The 15,652-nt window shown below is 47.8% G+C and overlaps 1 non-coding gene and 1 pseudogene across 2 annotated transcripts in view; both read left to right on the top strand.

Moving 5' to 3' along the window:
- LOC147013450 (uncharacterized) overlaps positions 1–6,949 on the top strand; it is a 16,902-nt pseudogene extending 9,953 nt beyond the window's left edge. Inside the window, exon 3 of the transcript XR_015051341.1 lies at positions 4,980–6,949. The product of XR_015051341.1 is annotated as an uncharacterized LOC147013450 (transcript). The remainder of the gene's footprint in view (positions 1–4,979) is intronic.
- LOC147013451 (U2 spliceosomal RNA) lies at positions 4,066–4,253 on the top strand. Its single transcript, XR_015051452.1, has one exon. It is a non-coding gene; the product is annotated as a U2 spliceosomal RNA (small nuclear RNA).
- Positions 6,950–15,652: the final 8,703 nt, after the last annotated feature.

Here is a 15,652-nt window from a genome sequence, read left to right as displayed (position 1 = left end):
GCGAATGTGTTGAGAGCGTCTCTTGTAATTTGTGCGGGGAAGCAGGGCACGTCTTCAGGGGTTGCCCGAAATCTTTCTCTAATGCCTTAAAAAGAGAGAAATCACGAGGTTCCTGGCGTTCCCAGGATTCCAGGGAGGGGGGAAAGGGGGTGGGGCTTGAGAGAGGGGAGGTCGATCAGGGTCCAGGCCCTATGGGAAGGGTGGGGGACCAGGGTCCTGCTCCGGATGGGAAGGTGGTGGAGCAGAGACCGGCTCAAGATGAGAGGGTGGTTGAAAAGGGGATGGTTCAAGATGGGAGCGAGGAGGCTCAGGTCTTTCAATTAGGAGAGAGGGAAGCGTTGAAAGCGAATAAGTGTAGTATTTCGCTGGAAGAGGAAGCTTCCTCAAAGCCGGGGCAGGAGGGGAGTAGTGAGGAACCTGTGGTAATGGAGACTGATGGGAGGGCAGTGGGGGAGGAAGTTATGGCCGAGCCGGATTGGGAGGTGGTGGGGGGTGACCCTCTGAGGTTTGTACAGCGTAAGGGGAAAAGAGCCAAAGCTCTCCCCTCGGTTTCTTCGGGTAAATCGGGGTCCAGAGACTCGTCTGGGTTGGGGTTTGGAGCCCAGAGGGATCATAAAGGGATTCGGTTCAAGAAAACCCGGAAGGTTGCTGTAAAAACGGTTCCACTACAAAAACGGTTCCTCTCAGATGAAGAGGGTTGAATTAAGAGTGGGTTCAGTGAATGTGAGAAGTATTCTGGGGGGTAGTAGGTGTCAGCGGGTTTTTGCCGAACTCAAAACTTTGAATTTAGATATTCTGTTTTTACAGGAATGTTTTTTACCAGGGACTTGTGATTTCCAGCAATGGGAGCGGGAATGGGGGGCTTGTGTAAGTTCTCCGGTAGCGATAAAAACAAGAATGATGGTGTTGGTATTCTCTTTGGGAATAGATTCGCATGGAAGGTGGTGAAGGTGGTTGTCATTGAGCCAGGGAGGGTTTGTGTAGTTGATGCTGTGGTCCAAGGGGAAGCACTTCCGGTTGGTGAATATGTATCTCCCTCATCAGCCTTGGGAGAAGAAGACATTGTTGGACCGGGTCAAACCTTGGCTCTGTACGCATAAACTGTTGATTGTGGGGGAGACCTTAACATCTCTTTGGAGGAACCTTCGAGCCGCGCGTCGGCCAAAGGTGTGTCGGACTTGCTGGATACCTTCATGCTTAAGGATGTCTTTCGGGATTTCTGCAGCCGGGATCCAGGTTTCACTTGGTCTAATGCAGGGGGTCTCAGAGGTCAAGGCTGGATTATATTTTTGTCCCGAAAGAAGTTACAACGGTTGGTGTCCAAAGGTTGTGGAACAGCTTTTCAGACCACTGTCTTCTTAAAGCTGTTTTTTCCTTTGGTAATTTTTTGTTTGTTGGGAAAGGTGTTTGGAGGTTAAATACATCCTTGTTGGGGAATCCAGAGATAAGGGAATTGATTGTTACCAGACTTAAGGCCTGGAAGGATTTGATCCCTCTCTTCAATTCGGTGGGGAATGGTGGGATGAGGTAAAAGCCAGACTTAAAGAGATATTCCAGAGGCTGGCTCGGAGGGCTAGCTTTAAGGCCGCCAAGTCTTTTAAGGCCAAGTCGGCCTGTCTGCAGAGATTATGTCGGCTTCAGGCATACGGGTTTGATGTCGGGGAGGAGATAAAGTCTTTGAAACAACAAATTGGGAAATTCTTCTCCCTTCAATTCCAACGAGTTCAATTTCGTAGTGGGCTGCCAAAAGAGAGGGAGGAGGTATGTTCCTCCCCTTTCTTCCAGAAACTAGTTAAGAAGAAGGTTTGTATGAAGGGCCTTGTCAACGACGGGGTCTTGTGCGAGTCTTGGTCCGATATGGAGGCCGTGGTTGTGAGGCATTTCGTTAACCTTTTTCAGGGTCCTGGGGACTCTGATAAGGACTCGAGAGAGGGTTTTCTGTCTGGTTGGAAACATGGGTTAGTCAATGGGGAGCCTCTTACAGACTTCTCAGTTGAGGAGGTGGAGCAGGTGATCTGTGACGGTAAGAGTGGGTCTGCTCCGGGCCCAGATGGGCTGCCCCTTGAACTCTACCGTTACTTTTGGGAGGATCTTAAGGACCCATTAGTTGATCTTTTCAATGAAGTCCTTCGGTCGGGTGCGTGTCCGGCATCTTGGGCGCAGTGTAATATTAGCCTGGTACCAAAGAGTGGGGACCCCTTTAGTTTGAACAATTGGAGACCCATCTCATTGCTTAATGGGGACTATAAGATTCTCGCTAAGGTTGTGTTGGGGAAGCTCCAGGCGGCTCTGGGGGATCGGCTAGGCACCTTTCAGAGGTGTGGGGTGAAAGGTCGCCGGGCTACAGACGTGCTGATTGTTCTTCGGGATCTGATTACGTCAGCTCGAAGTAGGGGGCAGTCAGCTGCGTTCCTCAGCCTAGACATTGTTAAGGCGTTCGACTCGCTTTCTCGGGATTATTTGTTTTGCGTTTTACGGGAATGGGGATTTGGTGTAGGAGTTGTTCGACTGATTAAATCCCTGTATACCTCTTCGGTTGGTCGGGTTAGTATTAATGGGTGGTTGTCTCGCCCCTTCGAGATTTCCCGGGGAGTCCGACAGGGCTGTCCACTATCCCCGTTGTTGTTTGTTTTGGCCTTAGAGCCTTTGATTTACAGGTTTTCGGCTTGTATTAATGGGTTGTTGGTGCCTGGTTCAGGGGGTTGTAGGGTCCCCTGTTTAGCCTACATGGATGATGTAGTTGTCTGTGTTTCTCAGAGTGGGGAACTCGAGGGGGCTATGCGGGCTTGTGAGGAATTTAGCACTGTCAGCGGTTTGCGGGTAAATTTTGGGAAATCAAACCTGTTGGTGGTGGGTGGAGAGTCATGGGCGAGAGTCCCCCATCAAAGGCTTAGGGTTGTTGATGACTGCATTCGGGTGTTGGGGGTGTGGGTGGGGTCAGATGGCTGTGTTGCTAAGAATTGGGAGAGTAGGTTAATTTTAGTTGAAAGCTTGTTTCGCAACTGGGGGCAGAGAGTTCTGTCATCGGCTGAAAGGTGTTCCATTATTAAAGGGCAGATTTTTCCGATGCTGAGATTCCTATCGGAGGTTTTTCCTCCCTCTGATAGGGTCGCATGTAAGTTAAAAACCTAGTTTATCGGTTCATGTGCAAACCTTGGTTTTATCGTCCTTCCCGTCTCCAGCTCGGTGCGGGTCAGTTGCAAGGGGGAAGGGGATGCCCCGATCTCGTAGACAGTTTAACGTTGGCCTTCGTGGCTCGACATATGTCAATGGTTACGGAGGGACTGGGTGTTTTTTCTTCCGCCATCGAGTTATACGTATTACCTGTGTTAAACCAGGTTCGAGGTAAGAGGGTCCGTCTGGATAGGCCCTACGTGTGGGATCCAGGGTACCCCTATTCAGTGTTGAAAGAGGTCATTCGTGGGGTCAGGTTCAGAGAGGTGCCTAATTGGTGCTACAGAACCTTGATGAAACAGATGGAAGCTGATGTTGTTTTTCCCATAAGCGGGCTTCATTCACAGAGAACTCTGATGGTGTGGCAGAATGTGTCCTCCAAGGTCCTCACTGGGGCCCAGAGTGATCTTGCCTGGTTGGCAGTATGCAAGCTATTGCCTTGTCGGGCGGTGCAAGGGGTAAGAGGGCATGCCTCTACGGATAAATGTCCTTATATTGGTTGTGACATGTCTGAGTCGGTCCAACATTTTTGGTGGGATTGTGTGTTTGCCTCCCTAGTTTGGAACGACGTGTTAGTTAATTTTTTGTGCAAATTGAAGGTCAAGTTTTCCTTAAGTTGGGACATGATTTTGTTTGGTCCCTTTGGCGAAGATTGTAAACCCCAACGGAAGAATTTTTGGAGAATTTTAAATTGTGTAAAAATGGCTCTATGGAAAGCGAGGGTTTCAGCATGCTTTGGGATGCACCATTTTTCCTTGAATTTTGTCCTTTCTTTATTCAAGAAAGAAATGTTTTTGTATAATGATTTGAGAGGCATGTTGTGATTCCCTTTGGTTGTATGCCTAAACATGTTTACTACTTTTGATGTGAAGGTTTGAGACATTTGTTTTGCTGGTTTTTACTTTAATAAAAAATCGTTGTAGTATCTGTTCTTATTGGTTTAATAACCAATATGTCTCACATCGTGGGACTTATCTATTAAACATATTTTTGTTTGGAGGAGTCAGATTATGAGCTTGCTCTGTCTGTTCCACGCATTGTCCTGGTATTGCATTATCTCCAGGATCAGTGCACCTTTTGTTATAAACAAAGAAAAGAACAAAGAAGTTTTGTTTAAAATTGAATCAAAAAGCTTTATCAGGAAAAGCAACCATCCTGACCCCATTTTCAATTTTTCATCTTCCCCTTTCTGTCTCCCTCTTCACCCCACCTTCTGAATACTTCCCCCTCACATCCTCTCAAATCTTCCCCCACACAGTCTTTCCCCCACACCCGACACTTACACCACCATCTCAGATCGTCCTCAATCCTAAACCACGATCCCACATGCTCTTCTTCACATCACCTGCCAAATCTCTCCTTCCAATTTTCCAGTTTCCATCTTGTCCATCCCATCCCTGCTTTTTGTGCGTTTCGTGTCCTGTTTTTGTCCATGACGTCCATGTCCAGGTATTTTACTTAGATCAACGACATTACTTTTGATTTGTTTCTGTGTTGAGAAAACAAAACAAAAAAACCTTGACATTGGCAATATATAAAACTAATAAACTGAGTTAAATAAAAAAAGAAGAGGCAATGTTATTTTTTTTAATTTGGCAAATCCAAATGTTGTGCTGCACTGGGCATCAGTAAACACATGATCGTCATTTTTGTAACGTCACTTGTATTTTGATGTGCCACATTGTTATGAAAGTGCATTTATCCTCAGAAAACAAGAGTAGCATAGTTAAATAACTTTTCAATTGTTAAGTTCACCGTGTTTGCAAAATTCAAGACGCTTTGCTCATATCTTATTCTATTTTCAGGTGCAGGCGGAAGACGCGGACGTGCTGATAATGTTGGTACACCAGAGCTCAAGCACCAACCATCCACTCTTCTTAACCAAATCGAAGGGCTCTTACGATGTCAGGAGGATCCGAGAAGCTCTCTCTGAAAGAAAGAGGCAGTACCTGCTCTTTACTCATGCCTTCACCGGTTGTGATACGGTTTCTGCAATCGGGGGCCACGGGAAAACGACTCTATTTGACAGGTTTTGTGCAGGGGACATTGATGAACATACGGACATCTTCCTTGACGTACGGGCTACGAAGGACGTGGTGATCAGGGCCGGTATTGCGATTTTCCAGCACATTTACCATGAACCAGGTACTACGTTGGGTGCAATTCGATACAACATGTTCTCGCGGAAGGTGGCGGCCGGGCTGATCAAACCAGAGACTCTGCCTCCAACAGAGGGTGCAGCTGCACAGCATTCTCTCCGTGCCTATCTCCAAACCCGGGACTGGATGCTGCTGCAGAGCATGTCTTTGGACCCCAGTGACTATGGATGGATGGTAGGGGTTCGTGGTTACGAGCCAGATCCAACAGTAGACCCCATGGCTCCTGAGGAGCTGCTCCGGTTCACGACTTGCAATTGTGCTGGAGATTGCAGCAACCGGCAGTGCAACTGCAAGTAGAATGGTGTCAAGTGTATCTCAGCATGCAGAAGTTGTAAAGGCATTGCATGTATGAACTGTATCCCTGATGATGTAGAGTCTGGAGAAGACTCAGACATCGACTCCTGAGGTATTTGACATTGTGGAGCAGTATCGATTTAAACCCTTACACAAAAGCGGACGAACCGACGGTAAACCGATTCCGGATTCCCAGTAACGGTTATTACAATTTATGTTACAATAAGGGAAAACAGTAAAGGTCAGTGACCTTTCATAATTTTAATTTTATAAATACCAGAATGTTTTACTTTTAATACATGAATGCTGCATATCTTGGGCAGTCTGCTGGAAACTTTCAGAAAAACGAAACGAAGGGGAATCTTCCCAGAAGAGGAATTGTAGACCAGAAAAGTTAATATTTACCCAAAAAATTATATTTTTTTGCTCAAAATTGTGCAAACTTTTTAACATATTGATTTGTTTTAGGTATCACCATGTCAGATATGTTCTTAGCTTTAAAATGAGCCTACTTTGAATAATTTCGATGCTTCCTGTCGGATACTGTGACCCAGAATGGAAATATAAGAAAATTTTTATCTTAAAGGTCATTGACCCCTGTCACGGGTTCCCAAGGGGAGTTGAATGTAAACTTTTTCAAATATGTTAGTGGACACCCTCACAAACACATTGAAGAAATTTCTTGGTAAGGAATTTGTTCACAGATTTTTGCAATATTCCCTGACTAACTGCACGGATTTCCCCACACCATGCCGCAGCATTACCTCCTCCACAGCGCCACACACCACGGGCCCAGGTTCGAGTTCAGACCGCGAATGCACGAAACCCACGAAACCAACGCACCGCACACATGTAACTAAAAACAGACACGCACACGCCCCACAATCCCCACACGCCCCACACGCCCCACACGCACCACACTCCCCACACGCACCACACTCCCCACAATCCCTACACGCCCCACACTCCCCACAATCCCTACATGCCCCACAACCCCTACAATCCCCACACGCACCACACTCCCCACACACACCACACTCCCCACAATCCCTACACGCCCCACACGCACCACACTCCCCACAATCCCTACAAGCCCCACAATCCCCACACGCACCACACACACGCCCCACACTCCCTACACGCACCACACTCCCCACACGCACCACACTCCCCACAATCCCTACACGCCCCACACGCACCACACTCCCCACAATCCCTACAAGCCCCACAATCCCCACACGCACCACACGCCCCACACTCCCCACAATCCCTACACGCCCCACACTCCCCACACGCACCACACTCCCCACACGCACCACACTCCCCACACCCCCCACACGCACCACACTCCCCCCACGCACCACACTCCCCCCCCGCACCACACTCCCCACAATCCCTACACGCCCCACAATCCCCACACGCACCACACTCCCCAAACGCCCCACAATCCCCACACGCACCACACTCCCCACACGCTGCACTCCCCACAATCCCTACACGCCCTGATCCCCACACGCAGCACACGCACCACAATCCCCACACGCACCACAATCCCCACACGCACCACAATCCCCACACGCACCACTGATCCCCACACTGGCACCACAATCCCCACACGCACCACAATCCCCACACGCACCACAATCCCCACACGCATCCCCACACGCACCACAATCCCCACACGCACCACAATCCCCACACGCACCACAATCCCCACACGCACCACAATCCCCACACGCACCACACTCCCCACAATCTCCACACGCCCCACAATCCCCACACGCCCCACACGCCCACAATCCCTACACGCCCCACAATCCCTACACGCCCCACAATCCCTACACGCCCCACAATCCCTACACGCCCCACAATCCCCACACGCCCCACAATCCCCACACGCCCCACAATCCCCACACGCCCCACAACCCCACACGCACCACAACCCCCACACGCACCACACTCCACACACGCCCACAATCCCCACAATCCCCACAATCTCCACAATCTCCACAATCCCCACACTCCCCACACGCCCCACAATCCCTACACGCCCCACAATCCCTACACGCCCCACAATCCCCACACGCGCCACACGCACCACACTCCCCACACGCACCACAATCCCCACACGCACCACACTCCCAGAGATGCCAACTTTTGGAAATCAGAATTAGGGAGGATTTGCAACCGACACCAAATAATGTGCGCTAAGCGCACATCTCGAGCGCGGAGCGCTCGACCCTTGCGGCGGGGTCTTGGGCCCGCCTTAGGGCCCTGGAAGCTCTGGGGTTCTAGACGCTCTCTAGTGCCCTCTGAGCCCTATTTTGGAGCATTTAACATGTTAAGAATTCCCACTTTTTGAACAAAAAAGGGGAAAATTGTGCACTTTTTAATGTTACATGTATGTTAATATTAGTAAGTTAGGGGACAATCAAAGATTAACAAAAAGCACAAAAGAAGCAATATTTTTCTTACCTTACTGGCTGGTACTACTGCTGCTTGCTTTTTCCATGGCAGCTTTGCTGAGTGACAGCTGTGTGGCTCTTTTAGCCCTTCTGATTATGTCTTTGCTGTATTCTCTCTGGTAGCAAGGGGTGCTATGAGCTAGTTTTTCAATTAAGAGAGCTTGCAGGGTTTTGACACTCAAATTGGGACGAAATGCAGTATGATTCTTCCGTACAAGACTGAGTGCCCGCTCACATGATGCGTTCGAATGAGGAATGACCAAGATTCCCTTCATCACTTTGCTCAAATTAGGATACTTCTTGGCACCAGTGCAGGGATCTGTGAGCTGTGAAATCCGATGCCACTGCTCATCCACTCTCACTGTCTCAGTAGCAATTGTAGCTATGGAGGCATCTGCCTGGTAGTGAGCGAATTCACTCTCAAAACTGTCTATGTCACTATCACCGCCACTGAACAGACAGGGGAATTTCTTGATGAAAAACTCCACACAGTCAAACCCCACTTCTTGGTGTAGCTTAACATCCAGCACCTGAGCATGCTTGGCTAATTCATCATCTAGCGGCCAGGTTTTGAAGATGTAATTGCAGGCTTTCACATAATATGAGCGAACTGCACTGAAGAAACCTTGGATGTCTGACTCACTCAGAGTGAAGGTGGATTTCTTGAGACTCCTTTGTTCCCTTATATACAGTTTGGCATCGTTCCCAATCATGAGGTCCTCATCATTCTTCTGATGATTTCTGTCAGAGAAGGGTACATTTACCAGAGCAACCGATGACACCGATGGTTTCAAAAACCGTACGAAGATATCTTTCAGAAGACCATTCAATTCTCCGTGCAGGAGATGAATACAGGGTCTCTCTTTGGAGCAGAAGATTCCCTTCTCAAAAAGCTTGTTAGCATATCGAAGGAAGAAACAATAGAGTTTTGTTTGTGGAGACAAGAACATCCTGTTGACACGTTTTTCTCGAGATTCCTGCACAGTGTTTGAGGAAGATGCGCTTTTAGTTGTAGAACTCGTAGTACACTTAGCCGCAAGGCGATCACACTTGCGTTTACTGCCAGCAGAAGAGGTCAGACTCGTAGTACCAGATCCAATTTTACGTTTGAGGAGAGAGCTTGAGGTAGGTGCAGCCAAGGAAGAAGACCTCTGATTCGAAGGTTTTGCTGAGCTTCTATCAAGTGATTTGGCAAAAGCAGAACTTAACTTGGGTCCTTCTTTGCCTGTAGATGGGACTATCACAGTCTTTCTCGACTCTGAAGGGATCTGCTTTGTAGATGAACGTGATGAAAGGCCAGTGATGCTACCTGCTCTCAGCATTGGTTTTGGTGCTGTCCCTGCTGTCTTCTTCGCAGCAGATACCGCAGTGGTAGTGGTGAATGCTGCTCCACTAGTGCTTGATCCTGCAGTGCCAGTACTGGCAGTAGATACAGTGCCGTCCTTCTTGCTCGTTGTTAGAGTCTTGGCTACAGTTGGTTGCATTTTTCTTCGTACTTCTTCTTTGAAGAAGAGGCGAAGTGGCTCCCACTGTTCAATCAGCCTGTCTAGGCACTGACCAAGGGACAGCCACCTTGTTGCGACATGCTTCAGAATCTTGTGTGTCGGGGCATCACAGAGTTCTTGCAGTGCTTTCACTCCTTTGACGCGTTTACTACTTTTGTCCAAGTAGTAGTAAATATCGATGAGAAAGTCATCTAATTCAATGGGTAAGGCCTGAGCCGCCTTCTTGGCCGTATTGTGCATCATATGGCAAGGGCATCCCATGATGTAGCACTCTGGATTTTGTTTGTGGATATAAGCAGCGACTCCTTTGTGCTTGCCCACCATGACAGAGGCATTACACTGAACAACAAATTTCAAAAATTTTTTTTTACTGGAGATGTGTAAAGTGATTAAGACTAATTTGGGTACGCTGATTTCAAAAATCATAACCGTTTTGCTGTATCACGTCAGGATTTTCAGGAACAGAAATATTCCCATTGCCTAGAAGTCAGGATTTCAATGAAATTTACATATGTCTTTAACATGTCTATTTCGTACAATTGTTGTTAACTTGTGTTATATTTCTCTCTTTCAGATAAAGATGAGTAGGCGTTCTTGTACCAATCATCCTGACAACTTCTGTTATGTCTGTGGTCGGTATACCAAAAAAGATCAACAGCGAAGTATATCTACAGCAGTGAAAATGAAGGCCGCCTACTTTCACTACTTCGGGTGTAAGGTGGGGGACCAAGAACAGAGCTGGGCACCAAACATCTGCTGCACAAGCTGTCACACAACCTTGACTCAGTGGTTGGTGGGCAAGCGCGCGAGCATGCCATTTGCGGTGCCCTTGATATGGCGTGAGCCGCAGAATTATCATGATGATTGTTATTTCTGCTGCACAAGCATCGCCGGCTTCAACAAGAAGACTAAAGGTCACATCAAGTACGCTGACTGCGTCTCTGCTCGTAAACCTGTGCCTCATGATGATGAGAACCCCGTTCCAACACCTCCAGCTGATCAGAACATAGCTGTAAGCAGTGGTCAAGAGGATGGTGATGATGAACCTTTTGAACCTGACACTCAAGAATCACACCTTCTGAACCAGGGAGACTTAAATGATCTTGTAAGAGATCTCTCGCTGTCAAAGGCGAAGGCAGAGCTGCTTGGATCAAGGCTGCAGCAGTGGAATCTACTTGAACCTAACACCAAGATATCCTTGTTCAGAGCACGTCACAGAGACATGGCTGAGTTCTTTGAGATGGAAGACACGATGACATTCTGCAGTGACATCAACGGTCTGTTGAAAGAACTTGGGTGTGATCACGATCCTGCAGACTGGCGCCTCTTCATCGACTCGGGGAAGAACAGCTTGAAGGCTGTTTTGCTCCACAATGGCAACGAGAAACCATCAGTCCCACTGGCTCACGCGTTCGGCATGACAGAGACCTATGAGACTATGCGGCAGCTGCTTGATTCCATCAAGTACAATGACTTCAACTGGCACATCTGCGGAGACTTGAAAGTGGTGGCGCTGTTGTTAGGGCTGCAGTCAGGCTACACGAAATACATGTGCTTCCTTTGTCTCTGGGATAGCAGAGACGACAAGAATCACTGGACGAAGAAAGATTGGGAAGAACGAAAAGAGCATGTACCTGGTCGACACAACATGAAGCATGTCGCCCTTGTCGACCCAGCCAAGGTTTTCCTTCCACCACTCCACATAAAGCTCGGCTTGATGAAAAGTTTTGTACGGGCAATGGATCTGAATGGGCGTGGGTTTTTATACCTCAAGGAAAAGTTTGGCAACACCTTGTCGGAGGCCAAGATCAAGGCTGGTGTCTTTGTTGGACCGCAAATCCGACAGATTATGAAGGACGAAACTTTTCCGACAACTCTAAACCCCAAAGAGCTGGCAGCGTGGAGGAGCTTCAAAGCTGTGACGGACAACTTCTTGGGGAACGAGCGTGCGGACAACTATGAAGAAATAGTGCAGCAGCTGCTGGAGTCCTTCAGGAAACTTGGCTCCAGGATGTCCCTGAAAATCCATTTCCTACACCAGCACCTGAACTTCTTCCCTGACAACTTGGGAGCAGTCTCGGATGAGCACGGCGAGCGATTCCACCAAGAGATTTCACTCATGGAGACGTGTTACCAAGGGCGGCACAACCCGAACATGATGGGCGATTTCTGCTGGTTCCTGCATCGTGGAACTGACACAGAGCAGCACAAACGCAAAGCCAAATGCCTAAAGCATTTTTAATTCCATTCTAGTGGAGTTTTTCTGTAATTTCTATAATTTTGAAGCATTCATGATGAAATAAATGAATAAATGAATTTTTGTAAATTTCATTGAAATCCTGACTTCTAGCCAATGGGAATATTTCTGTTACTGAAAATCCTGACGTGATACAGCAAAACGTTTATGATTTTTGAAATCAGCGTACCCAAATTAGTCTAAATCACTTTACACATCTCCAGTAAAAAATTTTTGTTGTTCAGTGTTATCAGCACAAAAGGAAACACAATTTCCCCACGGAAATTTCCTGTCACTGAACTCATGATCAAGCAGTTTGAAAATGTTTTCTCCAGTGGAATCTTGTTTGCACGCAGACAAACTTAGCAAACCTTGCTTCACAATCCCAGCACTGTTGTCATAGTACGAAATCAGGACAGGATATAGCTGGGCCTCACCACTGTCATTGCTACCGTCTGTAGCTAGGCTAAATGGAGCTAGTCTAGCAATATCGGCAATAGATGAAGCAGTAACATTTGACAACTCACCAATTATTGCTGAAGTTTTTGTTCTTGCACATCCATACTTTGAAGCAACTTTTGAATCTGGAAACATCTTTTGAAATAGAGGTCCAGCATGATCTGAGACTGATATGGGCAAGTTATGTTCCACAATAAATCCACTAAAGAGAAGTTCCGCTCGGGTAACATCCTCTTCCTCGCTTGTCCCTTGTTTGGTGAAATAATTCAGAAGTGTACCGGTACTCGTGCTCGAAGATCTCTCCTTTGCAATGTCTGTGTGCCGTTTGCTTCCAACGTGCTTCCGAATATCATCGCGACCTCCGTGCTCAACTGAAATATCAACGCTGCATACTGTACAATACGCATGATGAATTCCTCTTTCAGACTTTCGAATACACGGGTATTGGAGACTGTATTCGGTCTTGTACTTCTGAGACCATTTCTTGGTCTTCGTAAGCTTCTTTTCTGCCATTTCGTAATCAACATCGAGGGCTTGAAGCATCGGTAACTTCGAAGTCGATGTTCCACAGCTGCAGCGCGACTCGTAGAACTCTAGCGGCTGTTAAACACCGCACGGTGGTCGCGACCGCCGGGCTGGTACGGGGCCCAGCTGCATGCAGTGAGCGTATCGCATGCATATACACTGTGCATACATACCGCCTGCACTGTATTGCACACATACCGCATGCACTAAATCTCAGTGCATGATCGCATAAGCGAGATCCAGACCCAATATTTCGCTGCTCCTCATTTGAATTTGCAATTTTTTATGTACAATTTGGTAGCAGCGAACGTTATGGAGTAACCACATGCTATACGTAGCAGACGATGCTTTTCATTCAATTCTCATACTAGTACATTCTGATTAGTGAACAGTGCAAAAATATCAAAATTTCGGGAGGATAAGGATAGTGATCGTAAGGGCGGGAGTTTGGGTGAATTTTCGGAAGCCTCCCGATGAAATCGGGAGGGTTGGCATCTGCGCACTCCCCACACGCCCCACAATCTCCACACTCCCCACAATCCCTACACGCCCCACAATCCCCACAATCCCCACAATCCCCACACGCCCCACAATCCCCACACGCCCCACAATCCCCAAACGCCCCACAATCCCCACACGCCCCACAATCCCCACACGCCCCACAATCCCCACACGCACCACAATCCCCACACGCACCACAATCCCCACACGCACCACAATCCCCACACGCACCACAATCCCCACAATCCCTACACGCACCACAATCCCCACACGCCCCACAATCCCCACCCCCCCCACCATCCCCCCACGCACCACAATCCCCACACCCCCCTCCATCCCCACACGCACAACACTCCCCACACGCCACAATCTCCACAATCCCCACAATCTCCACACTCCCCACACGCCCCACAATCCCTACTCGCCCCACACGCACCACAATCCCTACACGCCCCACAATCCCCACACGCACCACAAGCCCCACACGCACCACAATCCCCACACGCCCCACAATCCCTACGCGCCCCACAATCCCCAGACGCACCACACTGCCCACACGCACCACAATCGCTACACGCCCCACAATCCCCACACGCACCACACTGCCCACACGCCCCACAATCCCCACATGCACCACAATCCCTACACGTCCCACAATCCCTACACGCACCACACTCCCCACACGCACCACACTCCCCACACGCACCACACTCCCCACACGCACCACACTCCCCACACGCACCACACTCCCCACACGCACCACACTCCCCACACGCACCACACTCCCCACACGCACCACACTCCCCACACGCACCACACTCCCCACACGCACCACACTCCCCACACGCACCACACTCCCCACACGCCCCACAATCTCCACACTCCCCACAATCCCTACACGCACCACAATCCCCACACGCACCACAATCCCCACACGCACCACAATCCCCACACGCACCACAATCCCCACAATCCCCACTGAGAGTTATTTGTTCCTATTTCCACCACTTCCACGTGTGTTGTCTCCAAACCTCTTCACTTGCAGCAACAAAAAGTTCCTCTTCGCTTGAAGCAACCAAGACTATTGATATAATGGTATATTTATGTTGATATAATAAGTATACAGTATTTATATCGATATTTTGTGATGAAAGAAAATCTCCAAAACGGAAACGGAAAACCACGAATGTAATTTCCGGAAAACAAATAAACGACCCGTGTGGACTGTGCCGTCATGGATTATAAAAACAGGTTATTAAACACGAGGTTTCACTCAGTGAAGTTACATTTTCTGCACATTCCATAATCTTTGCTTTACTCAATATAATCGTCTAAAGAGTAGAAATAATTAAGTTTATTTCTTTGCTTGAATAAATACACTAAGTTATATAAATCGCTAATTTGTTAAAATTTCCCCATTTCACTCCAGATTTTGACTGATTTTTGTTCACCAGATCCGATTGTAAAATCCGATATAATATTTTGATTATATACTTTAATTCGTCCGTGAGAGTCGATGGTGTTTCCAAATCGAGGCATGTTTGAATTGGCCGAACAAAATGGCGAATTAGGACCCCCATCGAGCGTGAGCGAGGAGTCCGAGGGTGTCCAAGGATGCGCCTGATGACAAAGGAGATAATTCAGGTCGTTAATTATCTTCAACAGGGGTGTGTTAATGAACCCATAAACCCAATTTTCAGTCGTGCACTTTCTTGGAGTTTTATTAGTTTGCATGCAAAGTCTCAGGCTGTGATGTTTCATAGTTTTGGAGTTATGGAGGACACACACACACACACACACACACACACACACACACACAGTGACATTTATTCGTGGAGAACTGTTGGGTGGTCGCTTGACTACCTTATTCTTCGGTTTTCCGTCTGTCTGTTTGTATGTAATGGACAGCTCTGGAGGCCAGAGGAGTCAAACGATTTTGATGAAACTTGCCTGATAGGTTCATACCAGGACCTAGTTGTATCTTTTGAGCACCGTTGCTGTGGACGCCACCGTTGTTGAGCAAAGGGACTTTGAAATTTTTGAAAAAATCCGGAAAATATTTGTTTACATTTTTTTCGAAAATCAAAAATCAGCTTCTGCGCTTTTATGCGCACTAAAATCAACATCTTTGTCAAAAAATTTCAGCCCGATCCGTCAAAAACTGTATGACTCAAATGCAATTATATAGCGACCACCCATGTAGCCTACCGGCTTGTTGATTCCTTTGTGGTTGTGTGATGCACAGAAAGAATGGGTGCACACAGTGAGTGGAGTAATTGTAAAATTAAAACAGGGATTCTGTCAGATTCCCTCAACCTGAAACTGTGCTTTTAA

Source organism: Eptatretus burgeri, chromosome 14, assembly GCF_056783735.1.
Source record: "Eptatretus burgeri isolate ZD-2024b chromosome 14, Ebu_testis_v1, whole genome shotgun sequence".
In the NCBI taxonomy this organism is placed as follows: domain Eukaryota; kingdom Metazoa; phylum Chordata; class Myxini; order Myxiniformes; family Myxinidae; genus Eptatretus; species Eptatretus burgeri.
This window is presented reverse-complemented; position numbering and strand designations above follow the sequence as displayed.